General features: G+C 39.1%; 1 protein-coding gene across 7 annotated transcripts in view; it reads left to right on the top strand.

Annotated features, from left to right (window-relative positions):
* The window catches only part of ADD3 (adducin 3), a 143,454-nt gene that overhangs the window by 57,247 nt on the left and 67,225 nt on the right, over window positions 1–18,982 (top strand). The window contains exon 1 of one of the 7 annotated variants that reach the window (XM_058671250.1): window positions 13,550–13,662. The exons of the other annotated variants lie outside the window; for them this stretch is intronic. The gene's annotated coding sequence lies outside the window, so the exon portion shown is untranslated. Of the gene's footprint in view, window positions 1–13,549; window positions 13,663–18,982 lie in introns of those variants that run through there. 7 annotated transcript variants of the gene reach the window in all.

Raw genomic sequence — 18,982 nt, forward strand, 5'->3', positions numbered from 1 at the left:
GCCACAGATAGCAGCTTAGTTTGCTACACTGCAACGCTGGCCCCAGTGGTTTTGATTTTTATTTCCTTGGTATCTAATGGTATGGGCATGTCTTAATTTGTGATCGTTTGGCTGGCTAGCTCTTTGCAAAATGCCTGTTCAGATGTTTTGCTGATGGAAAATACTAGGTTATGTTTTTATTGTTGATTTAATTTTAAAATACATTTTCTGGATGATTTTGCTATTTACCCTCATAATGTTGAACTTTATATTTGAAGTTCAAAATTAACAGTTTTTCCTTCCCCTTTGAACCATAGGAAGAATTTAAAACACGTTGTAACTGTTTTTCTACATTCCCATTTTGTATGAGACAGTTGATAGTTTATATAGAGTATATTTATGTAGCACTTTGAATTACTTGTTTACTACTTTTTTCCCTCTTCCATCTTATTTTATTTTTCTTCCTGAAATTCGTGCTTTAAAGGTTCCCTCAATGAGTTTATGATGCTCTTTAGCGAGACATCTTATTTCACCCTGGAGAATTTTGTGAGATATACAGTTTTGTGCTGAAAGTTATCTTCTCGCAGCATTTGATAATATTTCTTCATCTTACTGCTTTCATCTACTTTTCTTTTGAAGTCTGCTCGAAGTGTGATTGTGAGTGCTTTGCAGGTGTCTGTTTCTAGCCATGGTGTCCTTGAATGTGACCTTGCCCCCATCTTACTTCCTCTTCAAGAACTTGGGTTTGTTGAACTTACTGGGGTTTCTCTTCACTTTTCTTGGGCACGTTTCATTTCTTTGCCTCTGTGCTTCATTCTGACTAGTTTTTTCAAATTTATATTCTGATTTATTTTCCCTCCAGTTGGTCATAGTCTACTGTTTAATCCACTCATTAAGTTTTCCAGTCTTTCGGTAGTTTTTCAAATGTACTTGTGTTTTTACCATCTTTCTTTGTCACGTAATTCATCTTTGGAGATAATTGTCAAAATACGTACTTTATGTTGTATGTTTAATTATTCTATTTTCTGTGGTTCTTTTCAGGGGGAAGTAAAAATCTGCTCTCTTTTTATATAAGGCTCTGACTTAACATATTTTTCTCATATACTTTGCAATTTGAAGTTTTAAGTTAGCAGTGTTTTACCTGTGGGCATCCTTAGGCAGGCAGATGTAAGGGCACGCTTTTTAGATAAGGTTTATGCTTCCTTTTCGGCCAGTCCTGGGTTCCTCGCCTCTTGACTTAGAGTGTTTTGGATTATGCTAGTGTATAAATACAATTTCCAAATGCTTGTGAGATCAGTTTTTATAGATTCTCACAACAGACGTTTTCTTTTTCCACTAAGCATTCTGGAAAAGACAGATAAGCTTTGGGATTTTTCTTAAATTCCCTGCTAGTGAGAAGATTTCCCCTTCTCCCCCTCTCTGCCCATCTTCCTTGCATTTCTGTTTCTCTCTGTCCCTCAGATCTGCTTTTTAACTTGAAGTATAATCCTTTCAGATCCAGGCTTTGTGTGTGGATTTATCTAACAAGTCTCCACATTTTTCTGTCCAGCTCTACAACTTAGAATTGGAAGAAACAGAGATTCGGAAGTGTCTTCGTGAGTTTTAAGAAGTGCTTTGAGATGCCTCACAGGTCTTCAGAATGGTCATGGGAAAGTGTATTGTTAAAAAGCTGTGCATGAGGCACGGTGTGGTAGCCTAGTAGCTAAATCCTTGCCTTGCACGCATCGGAATCACATATGGGCACCAGTTTGTGTCCCAGCTGCCCCGCTTCCCATCCAACTCCCTGCATGTGGCCTGGGAAAGCAGTCAAGGTCAGTCCAAAGCCTTGGGACCCTGCACTCATGTGGGAGATTTGGAAGAGGCTCCTGGCTTCTGGTTCCTGGCTTTGGATCAGCTCGGCTCCAGCCATTGCAGCCACTTGGGGAGTAAACCAGTGGATAGAAGATCTTCCTGTCTGTCTCTCCTCCTCTCTGTATATCTGACTTTCCTCTACAAGGCTTTGGGCTTTCCCAGGCCACAAACAGGGAGCTGGAAGAGAAGTGGGGCAGCCGGGACATGAACCAATGCTGGGATCTGACACATACAAGGTGAGGATTTTAGCCACTAGGCTACTGTGCTGGGCCCCTGTAAGTGTATATTCCTATTACATCTTATTTGCAGTTGTTGTTTGTTTTGTTTTTAAACATAGCGGAGCTGATGCTTTGGCTCAATTGGCTAATCCTCTACCCCCAAGCACCAGCAACCTATATGGGTGCCACCAATTCATGTCCTAGCTACACACTTCCCACCCAACTCCCTACTCATGGTCTGGGAAAGCAGCGGAAAATGGCCAAGTGCTTTGAGACCCTGCACCCATATGGGAAATCTGGAAGAAGCTCCTGGCTTTGGATTGGCTCAGCTCTCTCTGTTGCAGCCATTTGGGGAGTGAACCAGTGGATGAAGATCTTTCTCTCTGTATCTCCTTTTCTCTGTAAATCTGCCTTTCCAATAAAAATAAGTATTTAAAACAAAACAAAATACTTAGAAACAACTCCAAAGATCCTTCTTCCTTACACCCTTTTAAAGTGTAATATCACTTATTGTATTGGACCAGCAGGAGTTGGTTTAAAAGGGTTATGTCAAATTAATGACATGGCAGTTTGAAAAGAACCCACAGGCGTCATATTGCTGCTTATCTTAGTAATTGTTAAAACCCAGCCATTGAGAATTGTTTCTGTAAGCTGCCATATTAATCCTTAAAACAGAACAGATCTGATTTTCAGACCTCAAAATTTTTACCGGTTTGTCTTAGAGGGATCTGTGAGGGTGGCATAGTGTAAAAAGCTTCATCCTGCCAGTGCTTTGAGAGTTTTCATGGAATTTAGACTGGTGTTGTCGAAGTTCTCAGTTTTTCATCTGCATAGATAAAGTGCACATGTCACCTTCTAAAATGTTAGCAATGCCAGGTTATTTTTGCTTTGACTGCTTTTATTCTTACAATTTCATAGTTATGGGCTTTTTGCTTTTTTTTTTTTTTAAGGTCATAGCCATTTATTACATGCTAACTTTTCTATATTGGAAAAATACCCTTCTTTTTGCTTCCCCCGTTTATAGGATTGTGCAATCTTTCAGTTAAACACAACGAAAATTGTTCACTTGCTCAGCGTTCCACCCCGTTGGAACAAGCCACATAGCTCCCTGTGGGTGTGGCTGGGTCTGGGCTTGCTGCCAGTGACTTGATCTTATCCCGTCACCCTTGGCTGTTTGCAGAGTCTCATCTGCTGTCTTGACTCCTCCCTTCCCCTCTGCACAGATTCTGAACTACTCTTGTTACTCCCTTCCCAAAGACTCAGAAATGATTCTTGGGAACTTTTTTTGTCTTTAAATATTCTGAAGAAGTTAATGTGTTCAAAGATACGTGAAATATGAGGAATTTCTACTTCAGGATCAGACTGCTCAGTGTGAACATTTAGAAAGGTTAGAGGGTTTTCTTTTTTGATGGAGCTTAGATGTGACAGGGATGAATATGAAATGCAGATGGCCCTTGTTTTATATAAAATATATGCTCCTAAGAAGTTAGCTGTATCCCAGTACAATGCAGTTCAATCAGGAGGTTACTATTTCAACAGAACTGGCGAAGAATGTTCAAAGAGTTCATAAGCAATCATACCTTTCTAATTTTAGACTTTTTCCCCCTCTTGGGTTGCCACCATGGTATTTGGTGCAAACTCTTAGCTCCATTTCTTTTTACAGATTTATGTATTTGCTGGAAAGGCAGAGTGAGAGAGAGGGTTGGAGTAATAGGTAGGGAAAGAGATGTGTATTGCATTAACTGATTCATTCCCTAAATGGCCATGATAGCCTGTTCTGCACCAGGCTGAAGAGCCAGGAACTCCAACTGAGTCCCACACAGGTGGCACAGACATCCAAGTACCTCAGCCATCCTCTGCCTTCCCAGGTGCCTTAGTAGGAACCTGGATCACAAGTGGAGCAGCTGTGTCTTAAACTGACACTCTGTTATGGGATGCTGGTGTCACAAGAAGCAGTTAATTCGCTGTACCACAACACTTACCCAGTCTCTGTATTCTTATAAAAATGGGAGATTAATCATTAATCACTTTAGCATAAAAATGTATGTTGAATGTTATGGAATATTCACATCATTTTATCAAGATGTGTGATCTATTCTCAGCAACTGAACTGCTTTCCTTTTACCTTTACATGTGTGTTTCATCACATTAGCCTATGTTTCCAGTGTGTGAAAGTAACCTTTCCTTGTGTGTGGGGGAGTGTTGTGGTATGGTAGGTTAAGCCTCTACCTATGGCACTGGCATCCCATATGGGCGCCAATTTGAGTCACAGCTTCTGATCCAACTCCCTGCTGATGGCCTGGGAAGGCAGTGGAGGATGGCTCAAGTTGTTGGGCCCCTGCACCAACTAGGGAGACCTGAATGAAGCTCCTGCCTCCTGGCTTGGAGCTGCCTAGTTCTAGCTCTAGCAGCTATCTGGGGAGTGAACCAGCACAATGGAAGATCCTTATCTCTGTCTCTCCTCTCTGTAACTGTGCCTTTCAAATAAAGATAAATAAATCTGTTTTTTTAAATAATTAAAAAATAATAATTAAAAATAATAATTAAAAAATAATTAAGAAAAATAATAATTAAAAAATAATAATTAAAAAAACTTTCATTTGAAAGAATTTTTCTCATTTTTTAAAAAGATTATTTATCTTTTATTGGAAAGTCAGATTTTACAGAGAGAAGGAGAGACAGAGAGGAAGATCTTCCATCCACTGGTTCACTCCCCACGTGGCTACAACAGCCAGAGCCAAGCCAATCCGAAGCCTGGAGCTTCTTCCGAGTCTCCCAGTGGGTGCAGGGTCCCAAGGCTTTGGGTCATCTTCAACTGCTTTTCCAGACCACAAGCAGGGAGCTAGAACGGAAATGGAGCAGCTGGGGTTAGAACCAGAGCCCATATGTTATCCCAGCCCATGCAAGGTGAGGACTTTAGCTGCTAGGCTACTGTGCTGGGTCTGAAAGTAACCTTTTCTAATGTTAATCTTTTCTGGGCCAGTGAAGTTGAGAACTTTATGAAATGTAGTGCTTGTAATCTTTTCTAGTTTTCATTTTCCTTCCCACCTTCTCTCATCAGATCTTACACTTGATACCTTTAAGAAGTTGAGTCCATAGTGCATGGTGTCCTTGTGCCACAGTGGCCATGTCTCTCTTTCTGACCTTGCTATTAACCCAGTATGTCTTGTGCCTCTCTCCGTGAGGAATGTGGTAGTAGGTGACTAACTCCCAAGATGATTGATCTTTATTATTTCTAAATCGTTGCTTAGTGCAATATAAGGACAAGCATTGTTGCAAGATAAGATATAGTTTTTGAGTTTCTTAGCATATAAACCTAATACAGTAAAAGCAAAAGCACATTACACAGAATTGTGTGTAGGCTTTAATCATACAAATCACTGTAAGTCGTCAACGAGGGCCAATTTGAATTTTCCTTTCTTATTGGTTACCATTTGTGGTTCTTTTATTTAAAGTAAAGTCATGTTTTAAAATACATGGTTTTATTAAAGAGTATAATATCTTTGTGTGTCTTCCATTCCCACACTAGACCTGTTTGTTCCTTTTGATCAAGCTCCAGGGTAACTTTCCTGGGACCTTTTAAACTGGCTGCTTTCTCTGAATCTGTGATATGTCCATCATAACACAGTAACACACTGCATCATTTAAAAAAAGCTATTTTTCTCTTTTCCTCTAACACACAGAATTACTATAGTATTTTAGTGGGTCAAGGTCTATGTTTTTCATTTTTTGTATTCTCTCTCATGTCACATATTTAAGCTTAACATGTTATAAGTATAACATGAAATTGTTAGTATAATAAATCTAAGCAAAAAAATAAAATTATTTGTCAGTACATTGACATACCAATGTAAAATTTAAATGAATTTTAGTGTAAAATGAGAGTATACTACATGAACAATAATGCTATAGCTTTAGCAAAGACCAAGTTGACACTCTTCAGCTTTGTTACTAAGTGCATGGGGGCCAAATGTGTGATAGAGCAAACTAAAGTGCCTTGAAAATACAAAGAGGAGATATATGTATAGACTAGTTTTGTGTTTGTTTTAATTAAATCACCTCATGGTACCAGTTTGAGTAGATGTCAGTTCTCCACGCATGGAATTGAAAACACGTTACGATGCCTTCATTGATGGCAGGGGTTGAGAAATATGCCTAGAGATGGAATAGAGAAATGTCTAAACCTGTCTCTTGCCTTGTACTGGGAAAGCTTATGATAGTATTTGGGGATCCTTAAAGCTTTTGTCTTATTTATTTAAATTAAAAGTTTTTAAGCATTTGAAAGAGAGACAGATCTTGAAAGAGAGAAAGAAAGACAGATCTTCCACCCACTGTTTCAACCCCCAAATGGCCACAGGGTCAGAGCTAGGTTAGGTGAGGACAGAAGCCCAGACTTACTCTGCATCTCCCTGGTGGGCTGTCTTCTGCTGCTTTTCCAGCTGTCTTAGTGAGGAGCTGGATTGGAGGTGGATCAGCTGGATTGGAGGTGGATCAGCTGCTCCACTTTCAATCCGGTTTCCTGGTTATAGCCTGGGAAAGCAATGAAGGAAGACCCCAGTCATTGCACCTGCACCCATGTGGGGGACCAGGAGGACACTCCTGGCTTCAGATTGGCTCAGCCCTGGCCTTCGTAGCTCTCTGGGAAAAGAAACAGCAGATAGAAGATCTCTCTGTGTCTTCTCTGTCAATGGTTGTGCCTTTCAAATAAACAAACCAAAAATACTGAAGAGGAGAGATCACAAAAATAAAGATACACCTTAGTAAAGATTTAGAAGGTAAAAAAAATTATGTATGTCATGATTATTTCATATGTTATGACTAGATTACATTTTATTTTTACTTGTTTTCTGTTCCTCATTTTTGGACATTTCACCAAAGCAGCAGAAAATATTCATGACTTCAGATGTTTAAATGGTACATACATATTTGACTTTTTTTTTTTTAACTTAGTCTTTATCTAAAAGATAAATAAATAATAAAGTATGTTGTTTTCAGAAATATCACACCATGATACCATGAGTCAACTCATATTTTGTTTTTCTGCCTCAAATATGGCAACCTTGTGGATGGAAAATTGCTTAATTTTGATTTTAAATAGAGATTGTACCTCATTCTTAAACCTAATGGTCTACTGATTTTTATTTTTTTTAAAGATTTGTTTATTTTTATCTGAGAAGCAGAGTTATGGAGAGAGAAGGAGAAAAAGAGAAATCTTCCCAAACTATTGGGAAGTGTGAAACTAGAAGTTTCTTTATATATTTTTTATTTTATTTTTGTTTTTGATGATGTTTACATAGTTAAGAAGGATGCACACCCATGTTGGACCACAGATTAGGGTTGGGATGGTTGAGAATGGGGCAAATTGAATGAGACAACTGCCTCCAATCTCATTTTTGGGAAAGTGGGGAGAGAAGGAGAAGGGGCAGTTCCCAGCAGCCCAGCTGCATCAATACCCTGGAATGGGGGTGAAGCTAGGAGTTTCTATGTAAGTGCAGGGGCCCAAAGACTTGAGCTATCTTCCTTTACTTTTCCAGGCACATTTGCAGGAAGCTGGATTGGAAGTGTAGCATCCAGGGCTCGAACCAGCACCCATACCAATAGGCAGAGGCTTAACTTCCTATGTCACAGGAGACAGCCCCCATCTTTTTTTTCTTTATGATTTTATTTATTTTTATTAGAAACCCATATTTACAAAGAAGGAAAGACAGAGAGAAAGATACCTTAATTTTAATAGGCTTAACTTGATAATCTTTGTAGGTTTTATTATTCGCATTTTTTGTCCAGAAAAAAATATTTTGGGTGTTAATCGTCCTTTTCTACATACCTTTTCTGTAATTGCTTCCTCTTTAAAAGTGACATTTTCTATTAACATGAAAACCATCTTTCAGAAATTCAGTAAGCAAAGGTTATTCTGTACATCACCCATAAGCTTTATGGCTTCTTTCGTGTCAGGCCCCTTGCTTAGATCCTGAGAAGTCCTCCCTTCAGGTGGCTCCCAGTGTGTGTGAGTGTATCGGTGCACATGGGTCAGTCAGGGTAGGCAGAGCTGTGCTGGAGATAATCCAGAGAGCTGAGACCTGAGGCTTTCAGCGTCAGGGGAGGCTCTTAGGAAGCTTTTCTTCGCAAATCCATCTCTGCAAGGGAGGCAAAACCAGGGCATTCCTCCAAAGAGAAATGACAGAATGTAACCAGAGATGCCTGCAGGCAAGAGTTGCACTTCACCAGCTTGAAAGACCCTTGTTGTCCTCCAAAGCACAAACACTGTGGTCAGCAGTTTTAACAGAGCTACCCATTTCTAAAAACAGTAAGTTTGGAGCTCAAATGCCAGGAGAGAGAAAGAGCTACTCTGGAGCCCTCCTGCAGTTCTAGAAGCATCTCTGATTTCCTAACTCCAGGGTTCCTGTTCCATAGGCTGACTCCTACACAGAGCTCTGCCAGCTCCTACTGCCTTGGTTTTGATTTACTTCTTTAATTCCCCCTGCGCTTGAGTTTTGTTCCCTCAGCTAAATCTCTTGTACCCTTGGATTGTCCCAGTGGTATTCTAGCCCTTCTTTAGACAAGTGCCTCCACATACAAAACTGACCTACAATTATATCCATGCTGCAAATTGTACACTTATTACTTCATCTGTAAAGTGGGCATAATGACAGTTGTACTCCATCGGGTTGTTGTGGGAAATATCGGGTAAATGTATGAAGTCTTAGTCATCTGAATTTTTCCAGTAGTACTTTAACTGCTTGGGAGCAGCCATTGCTCTGAAGGCAGACAAGGTTTCAGAGTTGGTTTTTAGTCTCTTAATATTTCATATCTTTTCGTACATTATACAATCATCTTCTTGTCCTTCATTTCTCTGACACTTTAAAAAAATATTTATTTGAAAGGCACAGTCACGCACACACACACACACACACACACACAGAGCGAGAAAACTTATAACCTTGGTGTATTCCCCAAATAGCCACCACAGGCACAGGCAGATCAAAGCCAGGACCCATAAGCTGCTTCTGGGTCTTTCACATGGGTGCAGGGACTCGTGGACTTGGCCCATCACCCATTGCTTTCCCAGGCTCATTAGCAGGAAGCTGGATCAGAAGTGGAATGGTTGGGACTTGAATTATTGTCTGGATAGATGCTGATATTGCAGAAAGCATCTTAACATGCTGTGTCACAACACTGTCCACTCTGGCATGCACTGAGTTAGACAAGACGTGGAAGCACAAATGAAGGTTTCTTAAATGTCTTCTGCGTAGATTAACTCTGAATTATGATTTGGCAGAGGGCATGATAGACAAAGGAGCTGATACGTACAAAGGTGGGAAAAGGTAAAGGTATGTAAGGTACAAGTAGTGTGTCTACACACTGAACATCTGTGCTTTGTCTGTCCCACTACGCTACTTCTCTGACATGTAAGTAGGCAGAGGGAAAACAAGCCACCTCCTTTCAAATATAATGTCACTACTAAGGCTTAAAAACAAATGAGTATTACTTTTTTATTGTTACTTGTTTTGCATGTAAGAAACAAGAACTCAGAATGGGAATAGCACCAAAGTTTAGAGCATGGTATGAGAACATGCCAATTCTTATTTGTTCATTTATGTATTTATTTATATGAAATGCAGAGAAACAGAACTCTTTCGTGTATTGTCTCACTCTCCAGGTGCCCGTAATAGCCAAGGCTGGGGTCTGGGACGGCCGGGACCCTGGAGCTGAACCCAGGTCCTTGTGCCATCAGCTCTTCCTCCAAGGGGGAACATTATCAGGAAGCTTACCGGAAGTAGAGCTGGGATTCAGACCCTGACACTTCAGAATGGGATGCGTGTGTCTTAAAAAGTGTCTTAACCGCTGTATGAATGTTCTGGTCCTTTTTTAAAAGATTTTAAAATTTTATTTCATTGGAAAGGCATATTTACAGAGAGCAGGAAAGGCCTAGAAAAAGATATTCCATTCACTGGTTCACTGCCCAAATGGCCACATTGGCCAGAGCTGAGCTGATCTGAAACCAGCAACCAGGAACCTCCTTCTGAGTCTCACAGGATCCTACAGGTTTGGGCTGTCATTCCCTGCTCTCCCGGGCCACAGGTAGGGAGCTGGATTGAAAGTGAGGCAACTGGAACACAAACTGGCACCCACATAGTGATGCTGGCACTTGGAGGTGGAGCATTAGTCAGTGGAGCCATCACCTTGGTGCCTGAATGTTCTAGTTTTTTTTTTTCTTAAATAAGATTTATTTATTTATTTGTTTTATTGGAAAGTCAGATTTACACAGAAAAGGAAAGATAAAGATAGAAAAATCTTCTAGTTGCTGGTTTACTTCCCAAGTGGCCCCAACAGCTGGAGCTGAGCTGCTCTGAAGCCAAGAGTCAAGAGCTTCTTCTAGGTTTCCCATGCTGGTGCAGGGTCTGAGGCTTTAGGCCATCCTCTACTGCTTTCTCAGGCCACCAACAGGGAGCTGGGTGGGAAGTGGAGCAGCTAGGACACCAACAGGCAGTCATATGGAGTACCAATGCATGCCAAGTGAGGTCTTAGCCACTAGGCTACAGCACTGGGCCCTGTTTTCTTAATTAATGTACAGTGTTGGCATTAGGAGTGCATGGACACCTGTACAGCCGATGTTATTGGTGAGGAAAAAGGAAAAGGAAAAGCCTGTAGGACAGTGATGTCATGATGGGGATACCTAGATTCCTGTGTCAAGAAAAAGTTTCGAGTTTGGTTCTAAAAACACCATCTATCCCTTTAGCTTCCGTAAGAGTAATCATGCATCACATCACGTAGTGAGGATACAGATCATGAAAGTACAACATAGTGTGACTTTCACAAGGTTTAAATGAACCAAGTATTTGAAATAGGATTGGAGTTAGAGAAAAGGGAGCAAAATTGAATGGAACACTTTTTGTGTTGCATGTGAGCCCATGCTATAGATGTTAAGCTCCCTGGAACTCAGTGAAGAGCAGTTTCATTTAAAATCTACAAAACTTCCCCGGCACAGTCACATCTCTCTGGCCCTCCGCCTGAGCCAGGCCTGCCCACCCCTCACCCTGCCCGTCCTGACCAGTGGCCCCTCGGTCTGCAGTCCTAACTGCACATACCTCTGTAATGAACATTATTTATTTATTTTTTTAAATCCACAAAACTTAGGAGGAGTTGGAAGAAGCAAGATGATTGCTTGAAAGTTACTTTAGGAGATTGGATTTGTAAATTTACTTGAATCCCCAAAACAGGCAGGTGCATGTGAGGGCCAAATGATGTCTGAACTAACCAAGAAAATCTTGCTTTTCTGCATGACTGTGGTGAACATGCTGAACACATTGGTCCCCAACACCTTTCACATTTATTAAGATTTTTTAAAGAGACTGTACATTGCAAAAGCAGCTGTGTAGTTATGTAAGTATAAGTTGGATTTAACATAACATACTCAGGGTGTATGGATTCCTAAGAATGTCACACCTTGTCCATGCCAATATATTAGTGTCTGTTCTTGATACTAAATCTGATGTCATTGGTAGATTCTCTTCTTTATTAGAAGGGTAATATTCAGAAAGGAGAGGTTTTTTTCATTTATTTTGCTCTTTCTGATTTGAGTGGGATGGGGATGGGGTAGGGTGTGTGTGTGTTTGCGTTAAGCCATGAAATAATACTGGCAAATCCTAAGAAAACTAGTTCTGGATTTCATTTTGTCTCTTCAACTCTGTGTGATCTTATGCACATTCCTGACACGTTACAAACAGCTCGTGTCTCTGAATGTGCAGTATCATTTTTCAGTGGTGAAAGCCCCAAAAGGAAACAGACTGATGCTTCCATGCACAAACAGCAGGGCAGTTGTGGATGGAATTAATTGCTGATATATATTGGCTGTGTTTTTCTTCTCTTGTCATTTCCTTTGCAGCTGTGAAAGTGAAGTTTGACTTGAAAACAGACATTTCCAGCAGTGCAAATCCAAAAAGTATTGAGATGGGATTTTTCAAATATAATATCAAGCTAGAATCCTTGCATTGTTTGATTTGAGAGTGACATGAGGAAGAGCAAAGGATGTCAGCAGGTGATCATACGTATGGTTGAAAAATAATTAGGTGAAGCACTTGGACTAAGAAAAAGAGTGTTTTGTGATGGTTAATTTATCATGTCGCAAGAATGGCTTCAGAATTCAGCAAAGACTGTATTAATCAATACCCCTTCCCAAGGATCTTGAAAGAGGGTGTCAAGGTCATCTCTCAAACGGTGGAAATAACCAATAGTTAGGACTGATTGATTGTCTCAGTAAGAGGGAGTAGCAGTTGTCAATGTGGCAGTGTATGTCATTAAAAATATTTTCCTGTTCTTCAAAGTCATTTCCATTGTTGGCTCCGGTAATTTCAACAGAGCAGGCTTTCCTTCATGGTCCTCAGACGGCATTCTTTTCTGAAGACCTTGGACTCAGACTCCTCACTTTTGATTTTTAGCTGCTGATGACATGCTATGAAAATCTCCTAGCTTTTAATTATAATTTGATGTAGTTTAATTTCTTATGACTGTGGATAAAGGAATTTTGAAATTAATCACTTTAGAAAATTAATTTATATTTGAAACTTGTGATTCAAATGATAGATTTAAATAAATATATAATAAATAGAACCATTTAAAATCTTAAAGAAAAAAACAAAATCATTTCCATTGTTTATTTTACATTCTGTGTAGACAGTTAGACACTTGTGATTTTCACATGATTAGATATTTTATATAAATTTATCTTTTATTCATAATTATAATAATTCAAAGAAAAATCACTTGCTTCTGATTATGTATATACAGAAATTAGTTAAACCACTTTGCATGATAGCCAAATGTTTAATAATAATTATTTTTATTACTGACAAGTTATTTTTGACACCATTAAAGGTTTGTTTTTGGTGGTATTTATGTATACTTTTACATCCTAGGGAGTTTTTATTTGGGGAAAAAAATCATTAAAAAGTTAACTGTTCGTTTTTAAGTTTACATTTCATTATCCTTCCAAAGAAAATTCATCAATCACATTCCTTAGTTTTCAAGGCAAGTCTAGTGTTGTGTTGCTAGCGGTAAGAAAGTATTGAAGAGGACAGAAGGTAGGTGATTTGTCTACATTTTCAGCTTCCCTGAAAACAGGCCAAAGGAGTCTTTTGAGTGAGTGTTGTTTCTGACACTCTGAGATACGTAAAAGTTACTGTTGCTAAACTTAGTAGTCGGTGAGGGTGGACTTCCTTTATTACTATACTTCCACCCAACATTTGGGTGGTTGAACTGTGTGTTTTATCTTACTTTTTAATCATTGGTTTCTTCATAGAAATTAATCTATCTGGTATATTTCAAGCAGGAAAGCTAGTCTTCAACCATAAACTTTCCCGCTTCTTTGAGGAGAATTAGCAGGTTAGTTTTGATGCTGAGGCCCTGACAAGTGTTGCAGCAATGCTAACGTGCAGTGTGCTCACCCTGCAGCCGGCCTGGGTGTGTTGTTTCCCCTGGAGTGGGCTCCACCCTTGCTCTAACCGCACTGAGTGTGGGTATCTTGCTGTTTAAAACAAAGTTCATTTTTCGGGCAGTGTTGCATCAGAACTGCCGCACAAAAACCGGCTTGAGAAATGTACAACAGCTTCGTTTTTTTGTAAGTAATGGATTGTCTGTTGTAAGATTGATGGCTCACAGCTTAGGAAGCATAGATAAGATAGAAGGCTAATTTTTATACCAGCTGATACTAACGTGTTGTGTTTTGTTGGAGCAGGATCCTGTGGTTTTATCATTCAGATGCTTTTTTTTTTCTCTTGGTTTACTTGTCTGCTTGATTTTTCTTTTTTACTTAATTGTTAGTGTTTTTATGCGGAGTGACGTGAACTACTTAACAAAATAAAGTGTTCTAAATATGCTAATTATTTAAAATAAAAATGTTTTAAGTTGTATTTTGTACTAAAATTATTGAATCGATCGATGCTGTAGTCTGGTAGTTCTGCATTTTGAGACATCATGGCATGAACTTTGTGTGTAAGAGTGGGTTCATTGAATTAAAAAAGGCAGCATCTAAAGAGCCTTTCATTTCTGTCATAATGATGCTTTGTCCTGTTGCTCTTGGGTATTTGTCAGAAGAGTTGGGCAGGCTGCAGCCCAGAGTTCTGATCTATGCCTCCACAGCTCTGTGTCTCTGTGTCTTTCAAGAGTTTGTGACATGGGGGCCTGGCGGCGTGGCCTAGTGGCTAAAGTCCTCGCCTTGAAACCCCCAGGATCCCATATGGGCGCCGGTTCTAATCCCGGCGGCTCCACTTCCCATCCAGCTCCCTGCTTGTGGCCTGGGAAAGCAGTTTGGGACCCTGCACCCACGTGGGAGACCCGGAAGAGGTTCCAGGTTCCTGGCATCGGATCGGTGCTTACCGGCCCGTTGCGGCTCACTTGGGGAGTGAAACATCGGATGGAAGATCTTCCTCTCTGTCTCTCCTCCTCTCTGTCTCTCCTCCTCTCTGTATATCCGGCTTTCCAATAATAATAAAATCTTAAAAAAAAAAAAAGAGTTTGTGACATGAACAGTAAGTTGAACTATAGGAAAGTTATTGTTAATGAGGTCCATTTCAGCAGTTTGGTTTTTTTTTTTTTTTTCTGTGCACCTGGGATCTGTGTGACTTTTTAAAAAAATTTTCCTTCCATTTCACGTACTGGCTTCCATTTGTGACTGACTTAAACGTGTGTGAAGTGGTTATGTAAGAAGAGACCATGATTGGCCTTGTCTGTACTGACTGTCTTGTCATATATGTGTTCATTGTGGACTCTTGGCTAGACACTCCCATTCAGTGCAAGCAAGTTGAGTACTCACCCTCAGTTGAAATCAAAGCTCAGTGTTGAAAATGGAAGGTTTGTGTCAAGCTTCTAATTGTGAAACTGTATCATCCTTTGTGAGCAGACTTCCTAGCATCTCTTTACTTTCCTTTTTGCAACTCAATAAATTAGAGCTCTGGTATCCTAGGAAAACCCGGGAATCAAGAGACTGTCTTGTTTGGATGTTAGTTTTTCCACCTCTGAAATTGGGATTTTTATTAGCTATCTAAGATATTTTACAGCCTCGAATACCCAAAATTCTCTTTGTGTGAGCTCATCTCTGTTCCACAAATGGTAAAGAGACTATATTGATAGTTACTAAAATTTAGATTAGGTGTTACCCCATGTTCATTCTTAAAAATGACATGAATATCAAAGTTTTACTTTAAGTTTTGTGTCACGAATTTTGAACATTTTTAGTATCTTAGTAGTAGAGCTAAATACATAAACCATCTGCACACCAAGAAAAAAATTTTTCTGGTTTAAACTGGACCAATCTCTTGCTTGTTTAGACTGTTGTTAAACTGGGTATATTCATTGTACGAGTATTAGTTGTCTAGCATTGACTAAATAGCTTTCAGGCATTCCGCATGTCTGAAATAATGGGCTACTGCGTACATGCCTCTCACCCTCTGGAATACGTTGTTCTTGCAGCACAGAAAATACTCTGTTGTCCAGTTTTGTTTTAAAGAATGTTGGTTTCAGTCCACTGAGCTGGGTGATCTCCACTGTCCCTTTGAACTCAGGAGAAAATACATTTAGGCTTATATGTTCACAGTTGTGCTAAGGCAAACACATGCCAACCAGTTTGCTATTAAATATGAAATTAGAAAAATTTTAGCATTGATTTTTATCTAGAATTTTTGTAATAGTATTCATAATGCTCTTGTATTGCATAATGTAGAGAAAAGAGAGTGTATAGGTTTGACGAAATCTATTCCCTAAACTTCTTGTTTGCTCCCATATACTATTCATATTTTACCTAATTTATGTGTATCCTATTAGTGACAATATGTTATACCATGACATGAAAAGAGCTAGATGGTCTTTTTTTTTTTTTTTTGAGGATTATATAAAGGATGTCCTGTAGGTTTGATGTTGAGTGTCAAATTACCATTGATAAACTCCTTGCACTTCTGTTGTGGTGCAGTGGGTTAAACTGCTGCCCGTGATGCCAGCATCTGATATGAGCACCAATTTGAGTCCTGGCTGCTCATCTCCAATCCAGCTGTCTCTGGATGTGTCTGGAAAACCAGCAGAGGATGACCCAAGTACTTGGGCCCCTCTCTGTCACCCGTGTAGGAGACCTAAATGGAGTTTCAGAGGTCAGTCTCTGCCATTGTAACCTTCTGAAGAATGAAGCTGTGGATTCAAGGTATCTTTCTCTCGCTGTCCCCACACTGCCCCCCCCCCCCCGCACTCCCTTCTCTTTAACTCTGCCTTTCTAATAAAATAAATAAATTGATAAAGCGGGGCGAGGGTGACCCACAAACCCTTCTTTACCCTCCTGCTCAGTGAATTTTCTCCTAGGACTCTATGGAAGTTCCTTTCTCTGATTAGCATCTTTTAGAAATATTAGTTGCATAATACTAAACAGGCCTCAGGTAAAAACATGAAACAATACAGAAGGACATAAAACTTGACTCCTACTGCCTTAATTCCTGGAGGGAAGATTCTAACTGTATTTCCAGAAAATTTCCATGAATCTGAGTGTGTGTATATGTTCTTAGACATCTTTTTAAAAATCCATATAAATTATGCTACCTGTGCCATTATATATTTACTTTATTCTTTATAGTATGGATGGAATACTTTGATTATTCAGCTTTACTGAGTGTGACATTTCTCGTTCCCCCTCCATCAGATGTACGTTAACTGTCAGTCTTTTCTCCTACGTCTGCCTTATGAATAAAACCTAGAACCCAGATGCTTATAGGAAAGGGATGCTGTGTGGGAATGAACAATTTCTTTGAAGATTTATTTTATGTTGGTTTTCAGCAAATGGTTTGTCCAAGTGGGGCATCAAGGATTAGGCCCTACCATGCCAACAGTCCTGAGTGAGTAAGACTTGTCCTGAGTGAGAGTTATTTCTCAGCCTAAGAGTAAAAGCATGTTGGAGTCAGAGTTGTCTAACCTGAATGAAAGATTATGGGATTGTGGGCAGTTAACCAACCTCCACCCTCGGTTTTACCATCTGTAAAATGAAAGCTTTAAATAGATGAATTTTAATGTCCCTTCCAGCAGTGTATTTACACAGTGTTCTAGTTGATTGATGTAAGCTAACTAACCCAAATCATATGAAGTATCTGTTACTTAAATTAAAACATCTTTTTTACAGGTTGTGTGGCCTGTAATTTATTTGCCCTGCCATATGGCTTAAGTTATTAAAAAAAAAGCTTGATATTCATCTTTCATATGAATTATCCTTTCTTAAAAAAATAATAAATTTAAAAAATTAAAACGCATCCCAGAAATAAAAGCTTCTTTTAATACTTGAGGGAAAAGATTGTGAGTAAGCCAATGTTTATTTCTAAAAATATATCCTTAGACTTTTCAGACTCCAAACAGCATTACTCCTCAGGGTTTGGATTCAGGCTTTTGGGTTTGTTTTCATGTTCTAGTCCTCTGATTTATCTCCTTGTCTCATTGAATGTAGAAGGTGATGTTGCTTGATGTTCTTCTGATTTTGTGCTGAGGAAGCAGTTTTACAGGTGAATTATAAACTGTTATTTGGCCAGGAAAGTTATAATGTTTCACAGCAATGTTATAAAGTAACAGAAACAGAACTTTTTGCTGTATCACTGGTAGAATGTTTAGCATTGCCTTTTTTTTTTTTACAAGCTTAGCTTCATAATTCAACCAAATGTCAGCTGTTCTAAAAGCAAAATTATATAAGGACTTTATTATTTGTAGTTACAACTTAAGGTTAAAAAACATTTTTTCTTGGCATTGGTGGCTAGTCTTGGTGTGTGGGCTTGTGTGTGGGTGTTGGTTTCCCTAGCTTCTTGGCAGAAGGCTTGGTATACCTTAAATAAGTATACTTTTCAAAAGTATGAGCTATTACTTATTATCTAAGTAATGCTAGGTAATTATCTTACTTGTGTTTTACATTGATTCTCTTGTACGTTCTTAGACATATGGTTCCTTTTAGCAAAATGTGTTCATGTTTTCTAGGAGCAAAGCAGTGCATTAAATAGAATGAGTTCTTGGGTGACTGGGGCAGTCTCACAGTTATCTACCGCAATGACAGCTGTTTCTATTGCTTCCATTATTATTTCTAGTAATGCAGTGCAGCAAAATACAGTTCTTTGAGTCTATGAAAATAAATGAAAACAAAGTGTATTTTCAGTGTTTAAAAAAGATTATAGTGTTTTGTTAGGGTATTGTCAATTACTTTTCTTGTATGTAAATCTACTAGAGACAAATTCATATTAACTGAATTCTAAATGAAATAATTCTGTGGTGCTTGGGCAGATGAACTGAGCCTCGATTTTTGCCTACTGAGATATACTGAGATAGCAAAGCCTGCTATAACTATTGTGCTTCATGTGTGGCTTTTAAATAATTGTTTGCATGAAACTAGAAAAAGGTGATATTGAGTCTTGGTAGCACATCTGAATGGCATCTCTGTGTGATTACCCATCCATTTGGGTTTTTAAAACTAAAGAAATTCTCCATAGCTTAGAATCTATAAGACACTGCGATCTGCAGGATGCTGAACAAACTTTGTCTAAAACATTTAAAACCATTTTAAGAAAACAGTTCTATGATAGCGAAATCAGTCAAGTGGGTTTGAGTTAAAGCAGAAAGTCATTTTATAGAGAGAGGATTGAGGAGAGTCTCACCATTGCTCCGAGCCTGCCGTTTTTCCTGTGGAGCCTAGCACTTGGCTGGGGTCCCGTGACACACAGTGGGAATTCACTTCCTGTCAGGAAATGCTGATGTTCAATGTATTATCTTGTTGAGACAACCACAGTGAACAATAGGCTATTAAGGTTTTAGAACAACAAGTATCATAACTAAGCCAATATTTGCTTTGTTTTGAGTATTACTCTAAAAAAATGCTTTGGCTGAACTTAGAATACATTTGTCCATCAGTAATTTGGGGGCATAATAGAACAGTT

This window comes from Ochotona princeps, chromosome 13 (genome assembly GCF_030435755.1).
Source record: "Ochotona princeps isolate mOchPri1 chromosome 13, mOchPri1.hap1, whole genome shotgun sequence".
In the NCBI taxonomy this organism is placed as follows: domain Eukaryota; kingdom Metazoa; phylum Chordata; class Mammalia; order Lagomorpha; family Ochotonidae; genus Ochotona; species Ochotona princeps.